The 21537-nt window shown below is 40.5% G+C and overlaps 1 long non-coding RNA gene across 1 annotated transcript; it reads left to right on the top strand.

Annotated features, from left to right (window-relative positions):
• Positions 1–2920: 2920 nt before the first annotated feature.
• Positions 2921–19390, top strand: LOC119493359. Its single transcript, XR_005207950.1, has 3 exons — positions 2921–3058; positions 5903–5906; positions 19381–19390. It is a non-coding gene; the product is annotated as an uncharacterized LOC119493359 (long non-coding RNA).
• Positions 19391–21537: the final 2147 nt, after the last annotated feature.

A 21537-nucleotide genomic window follows, 5' to 3' on the forward strand; every position in this document is an offset into this window, starting at 1 on the left:
TTTCTTATTTCTCCTTTTTCGTTCGAGGTTTTGCTCTAAAAGTGTTTGCAGTGAAGCAGTGAGGTTGAATGTTATATTATTTGTTACTCAATCTAATGCTGACGTTTAAAATTTCATTTTTGTGCAGTTAAGTGAACAGCTGTATACCTCTATAGGATGACTTAATACTTCTTTTTCAATTCAGTTTAAATTGTTTTATTGATTTTAGTCAAAATCTTGTTTCAAGGTATTGACCATCAAGGTTCAAGGTTCTTCATTTGTCATTTGCCAATTCCAGCAAAGCAGTCTTTCTTTTGTCTCAGGTTCCTTCAACAATGCTCATAAAATATGTATATATATATATATATATATATAAAAAAGGGAAAATCACAAGTAAAAATAAAAACAAATTGATAATCTAAGGCATAAAATAGTGCAAAATAGGGCTTAAATATAAACATAAGTAAATGTAAAAATAGTAATGTAAATGTAAATTTGTAATTTTGTTGCAGACAGTATTTCAGATGGGATGTACAGCATGTAGTATGTTTACATACATACTTCATCCTGTTTACATTCAGCTTATCCATTTGAAATACTGCTATTTTAACTTTAACTTTTTAAACTTAATTTGATGTCTTTGATTCTCATTTTGCTTTTACTTGTGTGATTTTCCTTTTATATATATATACATTTTTAATGAGCATTGTTGAAGGAACCTGGGACCCAAGATTTTCATCGCCTACGAGTCCTTTGCTGGGATTGTTTTGCATATGACGAATAAACAAACTTGAAACTTGAACATTCTGCAAAGCATATTAGCAACATATTTCAAATGAAAAAAACTTAATTATGCAAGTATATTAGTAACATATTTCAAATAACATAATTTCATTCTGCAAGTATATTAGTCACATATTTCAAAGTGTAGCACAGAATACTGAAGGATTACGCTATTAATCTAATACAAATATATTAGTTGTCTATTACTAATACATTTCAAATATGCTCAAACTGCAATTGAAATGCTATTGTAGTACTCGTAAAATGTATTTTAATTTCACTGCAAGTACAGCATGTATGAAATGCATATGCAGAATGTTTGTAGTGTACTGTAAGTATACTTAAAATAGTCCCATTTTAGTATGGTAAAGTACTGTAGACACACTTAAAGTTGAGCTTTTGTACTACTTTTGTACAACTAAAGTATAATAAATACAAAAATAGTTGTTCCATTTTAACACTTAGCAACATGTTTAGACTATTTTTTTTCACTAGGGTATGCACGATGATAAGTAATATATGTACACAGAGATGTAAACATGAATGTAGTATTTAATAATGAGAAGTACAAAAAATAGAGGAGTAGACAGGAATGTAGTATGTATAGAGAAGTAGTAAATATGTACAGTATATATATATATATTTATATATGCACAAAGAGGTGTAACGGAAGGTAAATAAAGGTGTCAAGTGATGGGAAATGCAGTGAAAACAATTAAACCTCTTATCGCTTATTTACGAAGAGTATAAAGCTGTTTTGTCTGCAAATGAGACCAAATGACTAAAGATGCACCCTTTAGCACGTTTGGAGCAAAAATCAAGAAATGTGTTCCAACTCATATGATGCCAGATGTTACATTCTGAGCCACATCAAATAAAACACTGTTTTTGAACAGCTGACAGTTTCTTTGTTTGGATAAATGTGTAAAACGTTTGTGCATATGAAATAAAATCTCCCTTTTTTTTTCTCCATCAAATCCATCGGACACCAACAGCAGCTGTACAGTACAGGCAGAAGCAATCACCCTAACATCAAGAGATTGCTGATTGTTCGGTACGTACAGTGATTTCTGTTCTATTTCCAAACTTCTTCTCATTAGTTTTGAATTGTGAAGATAAATGTTTTCACCACAGTCGAGCTCATGTCCTCTCTATTCAGTACTGTCAAATTAGCTCAGCGGGACTGTGGGTGGTGACATCATTTAAACCGTTCGCAGTGAATTCAAAGCTGGACGCTGACAGAAAGTCATAGTAATGGAGCCCCGACTGAAAGGAACTCACTGCCCAAATAGTACTGAGAATAATGCTTCTTAGATGGGTTTGTTTTAAAAGTGGCAAACACGTTTCTGAACAGGATGAAACTATAACGGCACAGCATTTTAGTAGCCGTATACACTTCATTTCTCATTCTGCAAAGAATTGTCATGGTGATCACACTTCCATCGAGGCATTATGATATGCATTGTGAAGCAACACTGACACCCCTCCCAGTGATTATTCTGCCACGGGGGTTGACATAATTGGAGGTGAAAACAATCGCTGCTTTTGCTGGCAGCAGGATGGAAAGGAGGAGGCTTTAGTTTCCTCTTTGAATACAGCTAAATTGTTGTCTGGCTGATTACCGCACCTATGTCACGTTGGGTAGTTGAAGGACATTTCCGCTTTATTTCAAACTGGGATACTTATCATAAATGTGGCTATTGTGTGTGTATCGGGACAAGCTGTGCGATGAAGTCCTGCCCCTCAGGAGGGTTGAAATCATTCGTCTGTGCCTTCAAAAACTATTACCAATCACAGTTGGAAAATAAATCTGTTTTATGATGTGACAACGATATAATTAAAGGGACTGTATGTATATTTTTACACGTAAATATAAACGTGGTTTAATCATTTTGTATTGCCAATGTGTGAACAGTTTGTAACCTAACCAAAAAAAAATTACACCTTCCGCGATTGCTTTTAATGTGAAGAATGCGGGGCGTTTTTCCGGGAAAATCCAATGTATGTGACGTCATGCAAGTTAGCGAGTGCCTTCAGGGCTAACAGTGTGTAACCATAGCTAATGTTCATGGAGTCCTCTAACGCCAACAAACGATCAGCCCCCACCAAAACTCAGACTGCAACACAAACTCCACAGAAGCAAAAAAACAGTTGTATCTAGTGAAGCCTGTCTTGCAAAACAGGAACGTGACCAACTGTCGGAGGAAAACTAGTATTGTGGGAGAATAGTAGAGCCAGTGCGAAGAGTGTGTATTGACGTGGGAAGTGAGTGTTGAAGCAAGAGAGAGAGAGAGCGGTGGCAAGTGGGTGAGAAAACGAGCGAGCAGCGGAGCAGAAGATAGTTAGTTTAGCTTTGAGAATATCAAGGGAATGTAGGGTGGAAGATGCAGTTTGTGCAGAAACGTGTCTTGTTTCCCTGCTGCTGAGTGGAGCGACGGGGGTTAACTCCAGAGCGAGTAACGTTATCGACTTCAGCCCAGGAGACCAAAACTACGGTGTCTCCCTTGTTCTTTCTGACCACGGTCGGGAGGCTGAAGCAGGAAAATTTAACTATAGGATCAACATCGGCCGGTTCTTCGATTCATTGAGGGACCTACGTTTGCTAAGCTAACATTACTGCCAAGCATGTGAAATATACAGTGATATTGTGGTTTTAGCTGCTAATGTTGCTAACATTAATCAACATGATGCTTGTCAATCACGTTTAGTCTTGTGTGTCGGTTGTGCGAGCAACAGGACGCTGACTGTCGTTGACTTAACGGCCACAGGTTTCACTATTAACAAGCAATTTCTGATTCTTACAGAGAGTTCCTTTAAGGTTTGGTTAGGTTTAGGCAAAGAAATGACTGTAAGGTTCAGCATTGCAAATATTGTGGTTTGGGTTAAAATGACTACTAGGTTAAGGTTGGGGGACTTTGTTGACGTCGTTTCCAACCCAGTTGCCATTAAAAAATGTTGACATTGGACATTTCTGCAAACCAAGGATACGCTGAATGTCGACGTTTTTGCATTCAGTCAGAGCAAGTGACGTAGTTTAAATAGCGAAAAGAGACACACCGGGTGGGAAGGAAGGGTGGTAGAAGGGTCCAACAAACAGAAGGCTTCCATCCAGGAGACCGTTGTTCGTGTCCTGTGCGTTGAGTTTCACTTTCACGTTACAATCGGTTCGTTCGTGTCCCCTGTTCATGACGTTCAGTTTAATTTTCACTGTACAAACGTAGTAGTGGTCGCCCGCCATGTTTGTTTACACTAAAGTCACGTCTGATCACGAGATGTCACGATATTTCCGTTTTTTTAGTGGGGGACTCTTGTTGTTCATGAATGAATCTGTTAATATGTGGTGTGCTGTTCTATCCATATCAATGCTCTCCACACACTATAGGAACAAAACTGTTAAATTTAACATAACATGTCGTTATGTGTGGGGTCTCTCACATTATGAAAATCTGTTAAGATTTGAAAAATCTTTTATTGTTGGCCAGCCTTTAACAGTCTTCAGCAAAACACAAGCAGGGAAACAATCATTGGCTCGCTCTCGGTAAGTTGACCCACCAACATGAACACTTGTGATATTGTGAGCCTAATAATCAGCTTACTACTTAACCTAATACTCCATAGTCAAGTAATGACAATTAACAGGGGATTTAGTTTAGTAGCTAGACACACAGATCTAGATCCAGGCTATAGCCTACAGGTCTGCAGCCCTGCCGCCTCCTAATGTTTTACTATCTGTTTTATCAACACTGGTTGTACAAGTTGTGGTAGAATTTTTTTCACTCATCAGCCCACACTTTCCCCCAGATATCTCATTCCCAGACGTCTCTCTGTAGCTGAGAGCAAGGATGATGCAAAGGTTATTGGACTTTCATCTTTGCGTGACGTGACGTGACTGCACGGAGCCATCTACTGAACTCGTAAGAAGGTCAAACGGTACCTTCATGTATTACTATCAGTCATAATTTGTGAGCAGCTCAAACTCATTCTCCTCTTTCTTGCACTAGTTGTTAGGAAGTTTAAAAAAAAAAAAAAAAAAGGATGGCTGCATTTTGAAGCTTTACAGAAGTGACACCCGTTGCTGCCAGTGTCTCGGTAATCACGTTCCCTCCGCCAAATTTGTCATCCAACCCTCCACTTTCTTTCTTTTCCAGCACAAATGAATGCACACACACAGGAAGAGCTTGGCTTCTCCAGCTCCATTTTTGCACGGAATTAAAAAAGAAGAACACGAGCCATGCCTCAGGTTACTCGCGGTGACGCCGCTAAACAAATACCAAGTGAAATGTCCGCAACACAATGTGAAGAATGACAATAATAGGGTTAAGGATAAAAAATAATTACTGTGTAGTACAGAAATGTCATAAATGAGTGGGTCATAATGTGCCATTTATCTCATGCTGGCATGTGTTGCTCACAGTAAGGCTCAAACCTCCTTAATGAGCAGAGTTAATGCTTGCCACTGTGGCTGCGATCACTAAGTGAGGCTATTACCGACGTCTAATGAAGCTGATTTGGCTTTTACTGGATTCCTCAGTATTTCAAGCTGTTATTCTTTCTATAGAAAAGTAAAAATGACATTCACAGTTTTACATGCAATAATGCTTGTTGCGTGGGATCTGGAGAGCTGCAGTCCTCCTGCCTGCGTGCGTGCTGAAGTGTCTGAAAGCTATTCCACTGTCGACTATCCCCCAGTGAGAGCTGGCAGTACTGAAACACAGAGAATTTGCAACAGAAACCCATTAGATTGATGGTCCCTTCTTTTTGGTGGTGCATGTTTCATTTCCCTGTTGTTTGCCACTAACAGCAAGGCTACATCTCGGTGTAATTTCCCTGTGCATGGGTGAAGTTTTGCAAGTCTAATTTCTGCCCTTGAATTGAATTACAAAAAAAAAAAAGCGGCCACAGACGTACAGTGTATTTGCATCTGGATCATCTAATATTTCACTGTCAAGGGTCGTTAATCTTGCTCTTGTTTCATATACAAATTGTGCATCAATAATGTGGAGGGAGATATAAATCACTGGGGTAATATTTTCGATTTATCACACGTCCAATTTTTTAATCAACGGGAGAAACAGAAGAATTAACAACAGATTTATCCTGCTCATGCCCCAGCCACGAGATGAATAGTGAAAAGTCTGAGGCAGGTTGATTCAAACGACAGACACAAACCCTTTAATTTGTTTTTCTCTGTTTTAGATAATCACACAATGTGCACCGATGACAGCAACATAACCGCAGCCTTATATTTAGGCCCTTTAGCCAGCTCGTTTAGCGCCACACAAACACCCACCGCTTAATTAGCTCTGTCACTATCATTTGCAATTCTGAATGTTTTCACAGCATCTTTTTGAAGCTCGGCTGAAAGACACATTTCCTCTGTAATTTAGTCGGCTACTAATCTAATCATTACTATATCTTGGGAGTGTTTTCTCACTTTAACGGGCAGTTAGCTGTGATTTGACGGCCTACATAAAAGCCTATGCTGTGACTGCACAACACTAAGTGTGTGACACGCGTGAGGCACTAATGATGATGATGATTAATGAGCGAGGTCACATAATTTCTTTGGTTTAGCATGATCCTGTGGAAACTGTTTCGGAACCGACGCGTTTCAAGCTTTTCCTTGTGAGATAATCAACATGTTGATGTATTTAAAAACTCAAATAAAGACTCATCAGAGAAGACACACTAATTCCTATCCAGTGGATATTTTAAAGGATTATTCCAGTTTGTTATGACTTGAATTTTCAAGTCCCGAATCAAGTCTCAAGTCAAGACAGACAAGTCCCAAATCAAGTCCCAAGTCAAGACAGACAGGTCCCGAATCAAGTCCCAAGTCAAGACGGACAAGTCCCGAATCAAGTCCCAAGTCAAGACGGACAAGTCTTGAATCAAGTCCTAAGTCAAGACCGACAAGTCCCAAGTCAAGTTCCAAGTCAAGACAGACAAGTCCCGATTCAAGTCCCAAGTCAAGACAGACAAGTCCCGAATCAATTTCCAAGTCAAGACAGACAAGTCCCGAATCAAGTCTCAAGTCAATACAGACAAGTCTTGAATCAAGTCTCAAGTCAAGACAGACAAGTCCCGAATTAAGTCCCAAGTCAAGACAGACAAGTCCCGAGTCAAGATCCAAGTCAAGACAGACAAGTCCCGATTCAAGTCCCAAGTCAAGACAGACAAGTCCCGAATCAATTTCCAAGTCAAGACAGACAAGTCCCGAATCAAGTCTCAAGTCAAGACAGACAAGTCTTGAATCAAGTCTCAAGTCAAGACAGACAAGTCCCGAATTAAGTCCCAAGTCAAGACAGACAAGTCCCGAGTCAAGATCCAAGTCAAGACAGACAAGTCCTGAATCAAGTCCCAAGTCAAGACAGACAAGTCCCGAATCAAGTCCCTAATCAAGATTGACAAGTCTCGAATCAAGTCCCAAGTCAAGACAGACAAGTCCAGAATCAAGTCCCAAGTCAAGACAGACAAGTCCAGAATCAAGTCCCAAGTCAAGACAGACAAGTCCAGGGTCAAGTCCCAAGTCAAGACAGACAAGTCCCGAGTCAAGTTCCAAGTCAAGACAGACAAGTCCCAAATCAAATCCCTAATCAAGATTGACAAGTTTCGAATCAAGTCCCAAGTCAGGAGTAACAAGTCCCAAGTCAAGACTTTTGCTTGAGTAAGATTTTGAATAGATTTTGAAAAGATTTTGAATAGATTTGGCTGCTTTTACTAAAGTAAATGATCCGAGTGCTTCTCCCACCACTGGAAAAAAGAGAGAGCTATGCACTGGTGAAGTGGTTTTGTGAAGATGTCATTACGCTGAGAGAAGCCTTCCCTGTGTGGACACACCAAGGACAGAGAAACTTACCCTCTCTGACTTCCTTTTAGTGATATTGCCACATTCCTAGATGTCTTTAATTAAAGCCATGAAAATAAGACCCAAGTTGTATTAAACTGACTCATTTGTTTTCTCATTTGGTCGTCCTGTGAACCTTGTCAGCTTGGCTGAATGAAAGAAACAGTAGTAAAACAGCGAATGCATTTATAAACAAACACCCACTAAAGTGAATGCCAAGATATTCTTACTGTATAAGCTGTTTTCTTTTTGCTTTTATTAAGAAAATGACGATAAATATCGACGAGAGACACATTTGTATCGTTACGTGCCCAGTTAAATCCTCTATAATCTTTCCAGCTCCGCCACAGTCTACCTGTTCCTTTGTACCAGCGCTGGAGGATTTGTTTTAGTGTTTATTTGTTATATGCTAATCATGTATTGTATTTTCCTCCGCATTTGATTATGCACACTGGAAACATTCCCAGGCTCATTAGCTGGTTGAGATAAATCGTCCCGACCATGTTTTGGTATTAATGTGATTCTCAATTGCTTTATCTCACATCAAAGCTGAGGAATTGGCCTGATGATAAAAGGTTTCTCCGAAGAAACTTATTCTATTGACTTTTAAAAAGCTAAGTGTCTCTCTGGAAAATTAAACATGATTATTAAACATTAATGAGTCTATTGTTCAAGCAAACAACAGGGATGAGGTTAAGGTTTGTGTCCCTGAATTGGATGTAACAATTATCTGCCCAAAAAGCCTTAGAAAGTAAGAAAAGTAGCTCATTACCAAACTCAAAACTGTCTCCTGCAGGATAAGTGAAAAGTTGGACCACTGTCATATGGAACAGCTCCAAAATAAGTAACGTTGCAAGCATTTTACTTTTATTTTCTTTATTTAATCTTACTATCACTTCAAGATATTTGGAATACATGCTAATCTGTTTGCTGCATGATATGCAGTAGATACACGTATTCTTTCATATATGCTTAGACCTTCACAAGGAAAACAGATGCTGCACAGTTATGGTCAAACATAATATCAACATCAACACTATAATAAGGTAGTTTATCTCTGCAAGGCTACTGTTGCATAATCCTGTCAGTCACTGATGAGAATGGGTAGATTCAACGCAGTTTACGGGAAAAACAAAACAAATCACTCGAGAGATAAAATCTGACTGAACTGTGTGGTGTTCTCTTTTGTTGGGATTTTACCATTGTTTTCTTACTGTAAACTGGCACTTTGTAAAACTTCTTCAATTATGAAAGACAATGACTGAAAGTTTTCTTAACTGAAAGCTGCATTCGCTGTCTGGACTAAATGGTAATTTATCGTTGTTGCTAGAGATATAGTTATATTTAAATACGCTTAGTCGCTTTTGCAGCAAGTTGAGAGTTACGAGCTTAAACTGTAAATATAAAGGGGACGTAGTCACCGTCACGTCACCCATTGGTTTGTGGACTGCCGTTTTGAAGCCTCGAGTTCAACATTTTGGCCGTCCAAAACTCATATTTACAATGTTTTCAGAGGTAATAAATCAAGTGAGAAGTAGGCTCATTTTCTCATAGACTTCTATACTATCAGACTTCTTTTAGCAACCAGAGGAGTCGCCCCCTGCTGGCTGTTAGAAAGGATGCAAGTTTAAGGCACTTAAGCATCGGCTTCACTCCTCAGACCCAGAGGTCGCCCACTGGTTACATGAGTTAGTATTTTTTGGCCGGGACCAGTTGCCAGTCAACCAGCGGAAACTCCAGAAAATGATTTGTCCTGGCAAAGCAATAGTCCAGCACGCAACCTTCAGCGAAGTGAAGTGCCATTAAGACACTTTGTTTTTTGTGAGGATTAAACAAACAAGAAATAACTTGTTAATTAGTAAACTTTGGAGGTGCTGGTTGGGGAGATTTTGTTCCCTTTGGACAGAGCCAGGCTCGCTGTTTCTCCCCGTTTCTAGACATTATGCTAAGCTATAAGCTAACTGGCTCCAGCTACACATTTACTGTACAGACATGCGAGTGGTATCGACCCTCTCTTAGCAACAAAGTGTGTATTTCCCCAAATGTCAAACAATTTCTCTAACTGTGTTCCCTCAGTGTATTTGACCTGAGAAGCCATTCAAGCAGAACATCAGAGTAAAGCTACAGCAACTTTAGCATAAATACATTTTTCTTTTTACTTGTTTGAAAATAAAGCCAAAAAAATCAGACTCCTTCAGCTTTGTATTGGACACCATGCCTCAAATGGTAAATGGACTTGCAGTCCAACCACTCAAAGAGCTTTTCTCGTCTTCCACTCAAAGCGCTTTACACTACATATCAGCATTCACCCATTCACACACACATTCATACACTGATGGCAGAGGCTGCCATGCAAGGTGCCAACCTGCCCATCAGGACACACACACCGATGGCGCAGCCTTTGGTGGTTAAGTGTCCTTGCTCAAGTGTCCTTGCTCAAGGGCACTTCGACATGTGACTGGAGGAGCCAGGGATCGAACCTCCGACTCTCCGATTGGTGGACGACCTGCTCTACCCTCTGAGCCACAGCTGCCCGCTTTGTTCAGTAGTGTGTAAATGATCTCAGCTAAACCCACTGCATCCAGGTTGTACACATTTGTTTCCCATTTTACTGAACAAGTCAGAGCACTAACTGCCCTTACATCAATGTTATGCTGCTATATGCTTTAAATTTGAAAAATATCTTTGACATATACCATCCATTATTTTTCTGTCGTGGGTGCAAAAGTTTCCAAATTGCAAATAAAAACTTATTTTTCCTCTCATGTTACTTGGATCTGTCATCTGTCTGAAGAAAAAATCCCCTAATTGGCACCAGTTTAGGCAAAAAAAGACATGACAGAAATCACCTGAGACCGAGTAAAGTAAAGTACCAGACAGAGGCCCCGCTGCGGTCCTGTCTGCTATCGCTTTAAGATACAATGGGCAGTTCATCTCTGTGCCAGGGTTCAAATGACAGACACAAACACTTTGATTCCCTGCTTTGCTCCCTGTGCTTCAAATATAATCACATACTGTACTCTATGAGGAAAAACAGAAGCATAACGCAGCCTTATATTTAGACCCTTTAGCCTGCTCATTTAGTGCCACACAACACCCACAGCTTAATTAGCTGGATGTTTTCACTGCAGACACATTCTCTCTATAATTTAGTCGGTTACTTATTTAAGCATTGCTACAGGCCTGGCTGTCTATATCTCCAGGCTACTGCACCATCTCACTGTCCACCACTGATCCTGCCGCGCCCGTCTACATGCCTTTAGTGCCACGCTGTCCACTGCACTGCAGGACAGGGTGGACGTGGAGGGCAGACCTTTTTCACTTGACTTGTCAACACAGCTGTAAGTTATAATTAACTGCACCATTGCATTGCGGTAATGACTACAACAGAGTCATCAATGTACCTTTTATGACAGGTCAAATGCTCTGTTGTGAAAAATGGCCCATGATTAATTTGGGAACAATAAAGTCACAAGAGTGCTCTGATGCTGGCAAGGATATAAGATTCAGGTTAGCAATGTGAAAGGGTTCGCTCGTTTTGAGAATGATCCCCTGAATCTGCCGCTCCCCTCGTCTTTGCAGAGCTTTATAGCGAGTTTCAGCTCATTGTTTAACCACAAATTGACTGTTTTGGTTCACTCTCACCGCTCTCATAGGCATGTTTTCGGCCATGGTAGCCGGCTGATTTCAGTGAAAAAGCTCAGATAAATCCACTATGCTTCACCTGATCAGTCCCAAACGGCAGACAGACACAGTTAGAGACTATAGCTGGTGAACATAGTGGAGCATTTAGCAGCTAAAGAACCAGATATTTCCCTCAGGAGCTGGTGGAGACCAAAACCAGGGCTAAAAGAGACTGAATACTGGACTTTTAATCATCCGGTTGCCAGAAACACGACTAGCTCTGTAACTAATGGATGTACTGTATAAATAAGAAACTGTTTGCTAATAATGCTTTGTTCAGAACTTATTCCCACTGGCCAACAAAAATTAGTTATTGCAGTTTTAACTTGCATTTTTCACTTAAACAACAGAAACTAATGAGAAATGTGGTGAATAAAAAAAAACATTAACATTATTTCAACATTATTACACGGCTTTGTTGAATACTCAATTCTTATTGGTCAGTCCCGGCTTTCTGCGGTCTGTTATTTCTTTATAGCAGACCGTTGCTATGTTATATCAGACTGTTGCTATGAGCGCAGGTTTGATGTCGGACTATGGAGGATCGTTTTTATGTCGTGTAATAAGCGGGATAATGTACAGCTAGCGGGTCATTGTTGTGAAATAAACCCATTCAGGACGACGCGGCACCCCGACATTATCCACACTTAAATCCTCTTGTTAATCTACACATCTACGAATTAACCGTACAGACACGCGAGTGGTTTTGATCTTCTCTTGGCAATAAAGTGTATGTTTCCCAAAATGTAAAACTATTCCTTTAACTGTGTTACCTTTTAGTGTATTTGATCTGTGACATTTTGACCTATATTACAAAGAATTTCTTCCTGCCTGAAACACATGAATACACCTCCCAGCCACAGAAAACTGTAATTATCAAGCCGACCTGCAGTTCGCCCCTGCCTGAAACTAGTGATTGAGACCATAAACTCATGTTTAAAATGTTCACTGAGGTAATAAATCAAGTGAGAAGTAAGGTCATTTTCTCAAAGACTTCTACACAATCTGATTTATTTTTGCAACCAGAGGAGTCGCCCCCTGCTGGCTATTAGAAAGATAGGCAAGTTTAAGGTACTTATGTATTGGCTTCACTTTTCAAACCCGGGGGTTCCCCACTGGTTACAAGAGTTACTATTTTTTGGCCGGGACCAGTTGCCAGGCTAGCAAGTGGAAACTCCAGGAAATTACTTGTCCCGGCAAAGAAACAGTCCAGCACACAACTTTCCATCGAAATTAAGTTTGCACTTTGGTTTTTGTAAGTATTAAAGGTCCCATATCGTGTTCATTTTCAGGTTCATACTTGTATTTTGCGTTTCTACTAGAACATGTTTACATGCTGTAATGTTAAAAAAAAAACTTTATTTTCCTCGTACTGTCTGTTTGAATATACCTGTATTTACCCTCTGTCTGAAATGCTCTGTTTTAGTGCATTTCAACGGAATTGCAACAGAATTTTGTTGCCTGGCAACAGTTTGGGTCCATGTTTACTTCCTGTTAGCTGATGTTATTTACATACACTGCAACCAGGAATAAACTGGGACACATTTAGAATGTTTACGTTTAAAACCGTATAACGATCTATATATTTTATATTTGTGACATCACAAATGGACAGAAATCCTAATGGCTTGTTTCAAACGCACAATTTCTGAATACGGCTGTGTGTACTTCTCTGTATATTGAGCGCTTCAATACTTTCACAGTATTTATAAAGCACTTAAACCTGCTTTATAACATAAAAGACATGGAAATCTCACTTTTTACAATATGGGACTTTTAAAAAAACAAGAAATAACGTGTAAACTAGTGAGCTTTGGAGGTGCTGGTGGGGGGATTTTGTTCCCTTTAGAAAGAGCCAGGCTAGCGGTTTCTCCCTGTTTCTAGTCTTTAGGCCAAGCTATAAGCTAACTGGCTCCAGCTACACATTTACCATACAGACATGCGAGTGGTATCAATCTTCTCTTGGCAACAAAGTATATTTTCTCAAAGTGACACCTGTGACATGTTGACCTATATTACAAAGAATTTATTCCTGCCTGAAACACATGAATACGCCTCCCAGCCACAGAAAACTGTAATCATCACGGCGAGCTGCAGTTCGCCAATAACCGTGTGAATTCGGCATTAAACAACCTCTAGATAAAAGCTGTTCATAGACATTTGTTCTGCCTTTGATGACGCATGGTTTTTTGTCCTCTTTTAGCCTCAGTGAGGGTTATTAAACTAATTGCTAACATCACTTGATGTGGTTTATTAGCAGTGATGTGATACAGTAGGCAGAATGAACTCTAAAAGCTGTTGCCACACAATGGCTGTTTTCCACAGAAAGGTAAAGCTGATGGATGACATAATGTTTGCAGTTTCATTCGAGGTAAAAGTGATTTGGGGCTGCAAATAGCTTTCGTGCATGGTAATAATGTCAAACTGTCCTCATGTTGTTCCATCAGTTCTCACTGGGAGCTAATAGTATAACCCTAGACTTTTATTTTGTGTCCGTGAGAACACAGCAGGAGAAAATGGGAAAAAGTTTGTTGCTAACAAAATCTAAATGACAAGTTATTTTCTGTAAAGGTCACAATCACTTAAAATCATGGTAGCATGAAGGAGTAGAGCAATTTTCCTTGCTAAACTTGATGTAGACTATTATATTTAGCGGAGGCAGCAGGAAGCTAATTTATAATATTGTGCAAGCTGCCGAGAGGAGCCTAAGTCTGTCACAGTAACAGGTGTCTCGGTTAGATGTGTTGAGCTGAAAACAGCTTGTGTTCGTTTCCTAAAGCAGCAGATGGAGGCTGGTTTTCTCTGTATGTGCCCGGTCATATGCAAGCATGATTATACCCACGACAGCGAGGAAGCGTAGGATCGGTAGAACGTGTTTTAAGCCCATTTTATATAAACATGTCAGTATTTATCGGCTGCTTTGAACATTAAAATCTGGTCACGGATACAATGAGTCAGAGAGGAGAAGCTGTAAGTGCAGCTGGCAGATTTAGATCATTACTTTAAGTTATGGCATGATGCTGTAGTGGTAATTGCAGTATAATGGGCCATCAATGTAAATTCGGATGTTGGTAATTGTAGCTGTCTGCACAACAACAAAGTAAGTCCATTTTCTATTACTGGTAATAAATATATTTCTGCAGTTTTCTTTCCTCTCAGTGGTTGAGATTCTGTAACTGTCATAAAAAACGGTAACATTTTTATTACATTTAATTATTCACATGTATCCCACTTATTGTGCCGACGAGATGAGGAGTCGAGGTTACATGAATTTAATAAGCTCAACAAAAAAAAAGTCATGGTGATGGTTTCCAAGTAGACATTTCAAGGTGTTTGATTGTGTGTTTGGGATTCATTAGGACAGGTCACTGTTTTCAGCCCAGCCTTATCTGGAGGGAAATAGCAGGCGCTGCTTTTCTCAATTAAAGAGCCAAACACTCCATTTATATGAGCATCAACACAACCAGTATGAGAAATAATTTAACACTGCGACTAATGTTCTGCTTGAGTGAAAGGGCACTGAAGGCCCCCCATTACTAGCTGATTGGTATGCATAAAATAATATATGGGCCTGCCGGTATCCTCTTCTTCACCTTAGCATTAATTGTTAGCTACAGTAATGACTTTGACCTTCACTAGCGACTTGTTTAAGTATATTATGTGTCCACACCTGTGCTGCAGCAGCCACTGCTTGTCATTGGCATACTGAATAATAAAAACACCAGCGTTTCCTGCATCGAGTGTCCTAATTCTTAACTTTTTAAACTGTTTTCAAAGTTGCATGGGAGGGCTGGGTATTCAGCCTCAGTATTGGTGCTGACTGAAATGTACTTGTATCACTGAACAAGATTGAGAGAGAATGAATCTCAATATCAGACAAAAACCCTGTTCAGTGACTTAATTACTTACTTAATTTATTTTACCTCCAGTGTTAATGTTTTTAAAACACTCACGTTCTACATTATCTGTGCATGGGATCTGGTGCGGCTAAGGTTATGAAAAGATTGTGGTTATGTCTGTAATTCCTAGCAATAATGGGCTGCATTAGCACTGAAAATTGAAAACTGTAGTATCAAAAAAGTACCAAAAACTTGCATTGAATGCTTGCTCATATTTTTTGATTTATAACACAACTTTGCCATTTTTTAGACTCTATTTTTGGTGAGCAAAAGCAGCTGTACGGCTTTATCTGGACAAGATTTAACATATGAGTAGATTGACTTTTTTTGGCGAATTAAAAGAACTTTTTGTAGAAAAACATGTTCAGCTACCAGTTGCTGTCACTATGAATAAAAATAATAACAATAACAATAACTTGAATGGCACTCGGAGAGCGCAAACCTCCGCCAAGGTGCCTGACTTTAACAATCCCATCCCCATTTAACATCCCGTCATCTACCACTTTTTTCTTTCTCACCGCGGACGGCCAGCAGCTCCCGCACCTCGGAGTCTCGCCACACGTCCACACACGTATCTCTCAGAAGGAGGAAGAAGACGTGGTCACGCGTCATCAACGCGTCATCAGTTACACTGCCCATGTGTTATACCCTGTGATCTTAATGCTCAGGCTGATCGGAATTCTCCCCTCCAAAAAATTTCATTCAAATCCATCGTGAATTTTTGGAGTAATCCTGATAACAGACAGACAGACATATAAACCAACAAACCAACAAACCAACGCCGGTGAAAACAATACCTCAAGGGCCTTGGAGGTAATAATTGTGTCAACTTGCTTACCATATCCTCTATTTTAAACAACAACCCACTATTTGGCTACATGACGAGATTGAGAGTAGGTGGATAGCAGTAACCGTAGCTTTCCAAGGGCATCAAATACCGACGCTCTATCACACCCCTTGGCGTGTGATACCGACGCACGCAAGGCACCCTTTAGCGTCTGTATCACACCCCTTGGCGTGTGATACCGACGCACGCAAGGCACCCTTTAGCGTCTGTATGAGGCACTCCGGGCTTTCAAGTAATTACAATGTAAATCCATCCATGTCAATATTAAACGCTTAGAGAAGAAGGTCGGGGAGTGTGGTGACGTAGTTTAAAGAGCGAGAAAACACACATAGGGCGGGCAAGAAGGGTGGTGAACGGGCCCAACAAACAAAGGGCTTTGATCCAGGATACCACAGTTCGTGTCCCATGTGAAACCAACATGTTTTTTTCCTAAACCTAACTAAGGGGTTTTGTTGCCTAAATTTAAGTGTTTTTGTTTGAATTCACAATGTTAACCACGTGTTAACTGCGACCGCAGTGGAGCGTCACAGTTTAACGCGCTGGGCTACCCAGTGCGTTAGAAAGTGACGTCAAGGGGTCCTGACTTAAGGGTCAGTATGTGACGAGTTGGGATGAGAATGTGTTGGCTTGTTGTAGGATCAGATGTAGCTAGTAGCAGCAGCAGCGCTGCCCCCCAAGCTCTAAGGAAGTGCGCCGGGCTTTAAAGCAAATTTTCGTAGTGGCCAAACGGCGGTACTACAACTTCTGTGTCCGTCACGGGATGACATTGGGCCCAAAAATACTTTTTCCCGCAGACTTACATTGGGAAAGAGACGTCTGTAACTCAGCGGATATTTTTTTTTTTATACGTAAATCAACTTCACAATATGAGCACTTGAATAGCCCTTATTTAAATCATTAGGTCCTAAAAGTTGTAAAATGCAAAGATTACTGTAAGATATGGGTACTTTATCACTCGGCAGTCGAGCCATTTTGGCTTCATGCACCACTGAGCAACTCTCATAGAAATGAACGGGAGCCCGCCTCCAACGCTGTATCCAGTTCTCTTTGTACATCCATGCTGCCCCCACTCAAAATACACCTAACACCTACATTTGTGATGAAAAAAAATGTTGTTTTCCCTGAAGGATATTGTGGTGACCTTGAGGATAACATCATACTGTATCTGGATCTGGATAAAGCTAAGGACGATCTAGGCATAAAGACAGCAGACTGAGAAATGTACACCCCACTTGATCCTCGTGGTTTGTTGATGTTTGTTTTCTCCTTTTCTTCAGTAAAATATCTTTAAATTGTTATGAAGAACAGATGCAGCAGTAACTTCTCACTCTCTGAAAGCACCTTACGGTGTTGAGAAAAGTTTTTGCTTGGGTATAAATTCAGAAATGTACTCGTATTGGATGGTGGTGCGCAGCTGGTGGGCGGCTGATTAGATGTTAACTGACTTTGCCATTGTTCCCTTGAGCAGGCGTGTAACCCCCAACACTACACTAACAACGCTGTGGTGAATTAAACAGTACCACACCAGTATGTACACTGCACAGCATGTTTACTGGATACAGAATAAGCCAAATGACAATCCATTGTGAGAGAGACACGATAAGCATCTAATATATTCCCTTTTGTTTTGAAATGCTAATTGGTAAACATTTACTCAATATGCATGTGTATGTCCGTGTGGGAGGGAAATGGAGAGAGTGTGCATAACATCAGGAAGTTATTTGGTTTGTTGCACAGGTGTCTGGTTCGGAATGAAAATGTAACGCTCATTTGCAAACATAATTCAATGTGAGATACAGGAAGGCTTTTTCTTACAGAAGTTATATAACTGTTTAGTGAATAAGCCAGCCTGGATCAGCAGGATTTTCTATGACAAATCGCTTATTCACCAAATCATCACATGAACGGCTTTGCCTGATGCTCTTTATGACCATTCAATGAGAAAATACCAACTTGCCACCAATGTTTTTTCACCCTTGGCTGCATTATCAATCCTCTTAGCGGGATGTGAGATTGGGCTTTCTGTCACGGTGCATTCATAGGTGCAGCAGCAGCACGGCGACGGCGGCGGGGAGGGTGCGTCTCCACCGTGAGCAGATAACAATCATCAGCTATCACAACTCATTCAGCACCAATGTCAGAAGCAGCCTTTTTAAGATGTTGCCGATTAGCATGGGTCGGCCTTGTCGCTAATGACATTTCAGAGCGTGCTCCAATGACAATGCTCCTATACTGCGCTCATTAGCATTCCGGCGGCCACGCCGAAACCGGGTCAGAGGTGGCGGGAAGGCAGGCAGGCGTGCCGAGCAGGATGTCTGACAGCATGCCAAAAGCAGCACACCTGTCCACTTTACTGAAGACCACAAATGCCCCCTCAGTCACCCTCCGAGTCGTGGTGCAGTCTCTACCTCAGATGCGCAGGTTTGCTGCTGACTCACCCACTGCATGCGTATAACAGCGGCCGCAAACAGACTGTGATGAATGACGAGCAACTCGGCTGGCACGTCCCGTCTTCCATTTGAGTTATTTCCTCTGCAGATAGAAGCAGAATATGTGACGGGAGGAGAGAATAGACATAAGTGGAAGGTGCGGGTACAGAGGGTGGGCAGCAGGAGAAAAGCAGTATTATGTAGCTCTTAAAAGTACTTTTTCATGCTGCAACTGCTCTCTGAAAAACAAGACGTGAATGCAACATGAGAGGGAGGCTGAGTCCAGTTCAGTCCACGGAAAAGAAATGGAGCATTTTCTTTGATGTGAGAACGCGACGGGAGTAAAGACAGGAAAATAGTCGGGGAATGACACATTTAAAGAATGCTAGCCGGCCTGTTTCTCTTGATCTTCCTGTCATATCGTGTCATGAAATGTTTTCTTTAAAATGCGTTCTCTCTTTAGTTTGCTGGAAATAATGCCATAATAATAATTGCTGCACAGTCACAGTAACAGATGCTGACAGGTAAGTTGACAGATGGCTTTTTAAAGTCCACCGAGCTCAGTGAAAAATGAATAATAAATAAATAATAGCAAATACTGCATCATGTCAGAGATTAGATGCTACTGTTTTCATCACCATCACCGTGAGCAGAACCATTAGCATTTATTTTCAGCAGCACTAAGATGGAAATGCGCGCTGGCTACGGGCCCATCGGCTTGGCATTTAACCCCAAACAGGTGCCAGTGATGCTGCCTTTTGATGTGGAGTACTGAGTCAGAAAGATGATCTCCGTGGTAAAACACACATACTGTAAAGCGTTACTCTCCTCTGTTTTAGGAATTAAAACAGAAAACCTGTCCTTTAAAACTGACCTTCAATGTGCTCGTGTGTGTGTGTGTGTGTAGGTGAGTGTGTGAGTGTGTATGTGTGAGTGTGGGCGGGGTGGTGGGCGGATGATTGAAGGGGGGGCTGATACTCAAAATGGTAATCACATATCTCATTGCATGTATAATGAATCACTGTGAGAGTGAAATGGACAATTTAAGCAGCAGTCACAATTTAATTTTTACAGCTTATGTGGGGGGAGAAAAAAAACAGGATTGCCTGTTTACACTACTGTACTGTACATGTAAGGATTCTGGTTCTTATGTTTATGCCCCAACGCCAGCAACAGCTGTGGCTGGAGGCACTATGTTTTCGGTTGTCTGTTCGGCCGTCCGTCCGGTCCATTTTGAACATGACATCTCAGGAAGGCTTGGCACAAACATCCACTAGGACTCGAGGAGGAACTGATTAGAATTTGGTGGTCAAACGTCAAGGTCACTGTGACCTCAAATTTTGAGTTCTGTTTAGAAGGTAACCCGAGAGTTGGGGAAACTCTCGCAGGATGTTTAAGGTTAGGATAGGTCGTCGGGCGGTGAGTCTCGCGAGAGGTTTCGCAAGTTTTTGCAGATTTCAGATCAGATTTTGCAATTTGCAGGTTACCTTCAAGACACAACCTAGAATTTGCTCGTCAAAGGTCAAGGCTACTGCGACCTCACGTCCATCCCATTCTCGTGATTATCTTCAGGAACACCTGGAGGGAATTTCTTCAAATTAGATGCAAAAATCCACTTAGACTCAAGGAGGAACTGATTCAATTTTGAAACGTGTCTAGAAGGTACCCCGCGAGTTATGGAAACTCTCGTGAGATGGTTAAGGATAGGCATTGATCTGGAATAGTTAAGGTTCGGATAGGTCGTCGAGCATTGAGTCTCGCCAGAGTTTTTGCAGATTTCAGATCAGATTTGACAATTTGCAGGTTACCTTCTAGACACAACCTATATTTTGGTGGTCAAAGGTCAAAGATCACTGTTACAGCACATCCGTCCCATTCTCATGATGTCTCAGGAACGCCTCAGCAAATTTCTTCAAATTTGGTACAAATGTCCACTTGGACTCGAGGATGAACTGATTAGTATTTTGATCAAGCTCACTGTGACCTCACAAAACATGTTTTTGGCCATAACTCAAAAATTCACATGCTAAATATGACAATTTCACACAAATGTCTAAAAGGATAAAATGATGAAGTGATGACATTTTGGACAGACATGGATGTAAACTGCAACTTGATTGGTTGGAGGACACATACAACTGCGAGGCGGTAATTCTACTTTGAATGAAATTCAGATGATGTGTAGATAATTTATCAATTGACATCAATTTTAAAAGATAATGAAAATCTTAAAAAAAAAGAAGCTGTTAATCTGACCCATTTTAATTGCTCCGTGGATGACAAATCAGACCAAAAATAACAATTATTTTCAATGTTGATTAATTCCTTGTTTCACCTGACAGTCCAAAACCCCAAGTTCAGTTACATATGACAAAGAAAAGCATCAAAACCTCAAATTTGAGAAACTGGAACCAGCAAATATGTTTAATTTATGCTTGAAAAATTACGATTATCAATATAGTTACTGATCAATTTTCTGTCGAGTGATAAATCATTTTAGCTCTTGCAGAATCCAAATTTATAATGTAAAGCGGGTTCTTCCAAACCTTAGCTAACAACCTTTAGTATTGCATATTGGCATCTTGAAGGTGCTAAATTCGAAATTCAGAGCATTAATATACGAGCAAACAACTATTTGCTATGTAAAGATATAGTGGAGTAATGTCTACCTGAGCAGAGAATGAAGTCGCTCTCCCTCTGAGTGTGTTGTAGCTTCTCTGTGCTTTGTTTCAGGCTGTTCTCATACACAATCCAGAGAAATAGTGGTAGTAGTAACAGGAAGTGTAGAAAAAAACCCACATTTTTAGCTTTAAGATATCAGTTGCACTGGAAACGTGACTTTTTGTAAATATTCTTTTTTGCCAAAGGCATCCCTGAGGGCAGGAATTCAAGCGAGGCATAGAGGGGGTGAGAGTGGTCTTTCCTTTCAGCTCAGATAGTGAACAAATCCCCGCCTGATTCTGTAGTTTCCCAGTGATTTTACTAACTGTGTAACCACTCTGGTTAGAGTGTTGCATTCACACCACGGTATCCATACCAAGATGTTCGATTGTAGAGTGAATGAAATGA

Source organism: Sebastes umbrosus, chromosome 1 (assembly GCF_015220745.1).
Source record: "Sebastes umbrosus isolate fSebUmb1 chromosome 1, fSebUmb1.pri, whole genome shotgun sequence".
NCBI classification, from domain to species: domain Eukaryota; kingdom Metazoa; phylum Chordata; class Actinopteri; order Perciformes; family Sebastidae; genus Sebastes; species Sebastes umbrosus.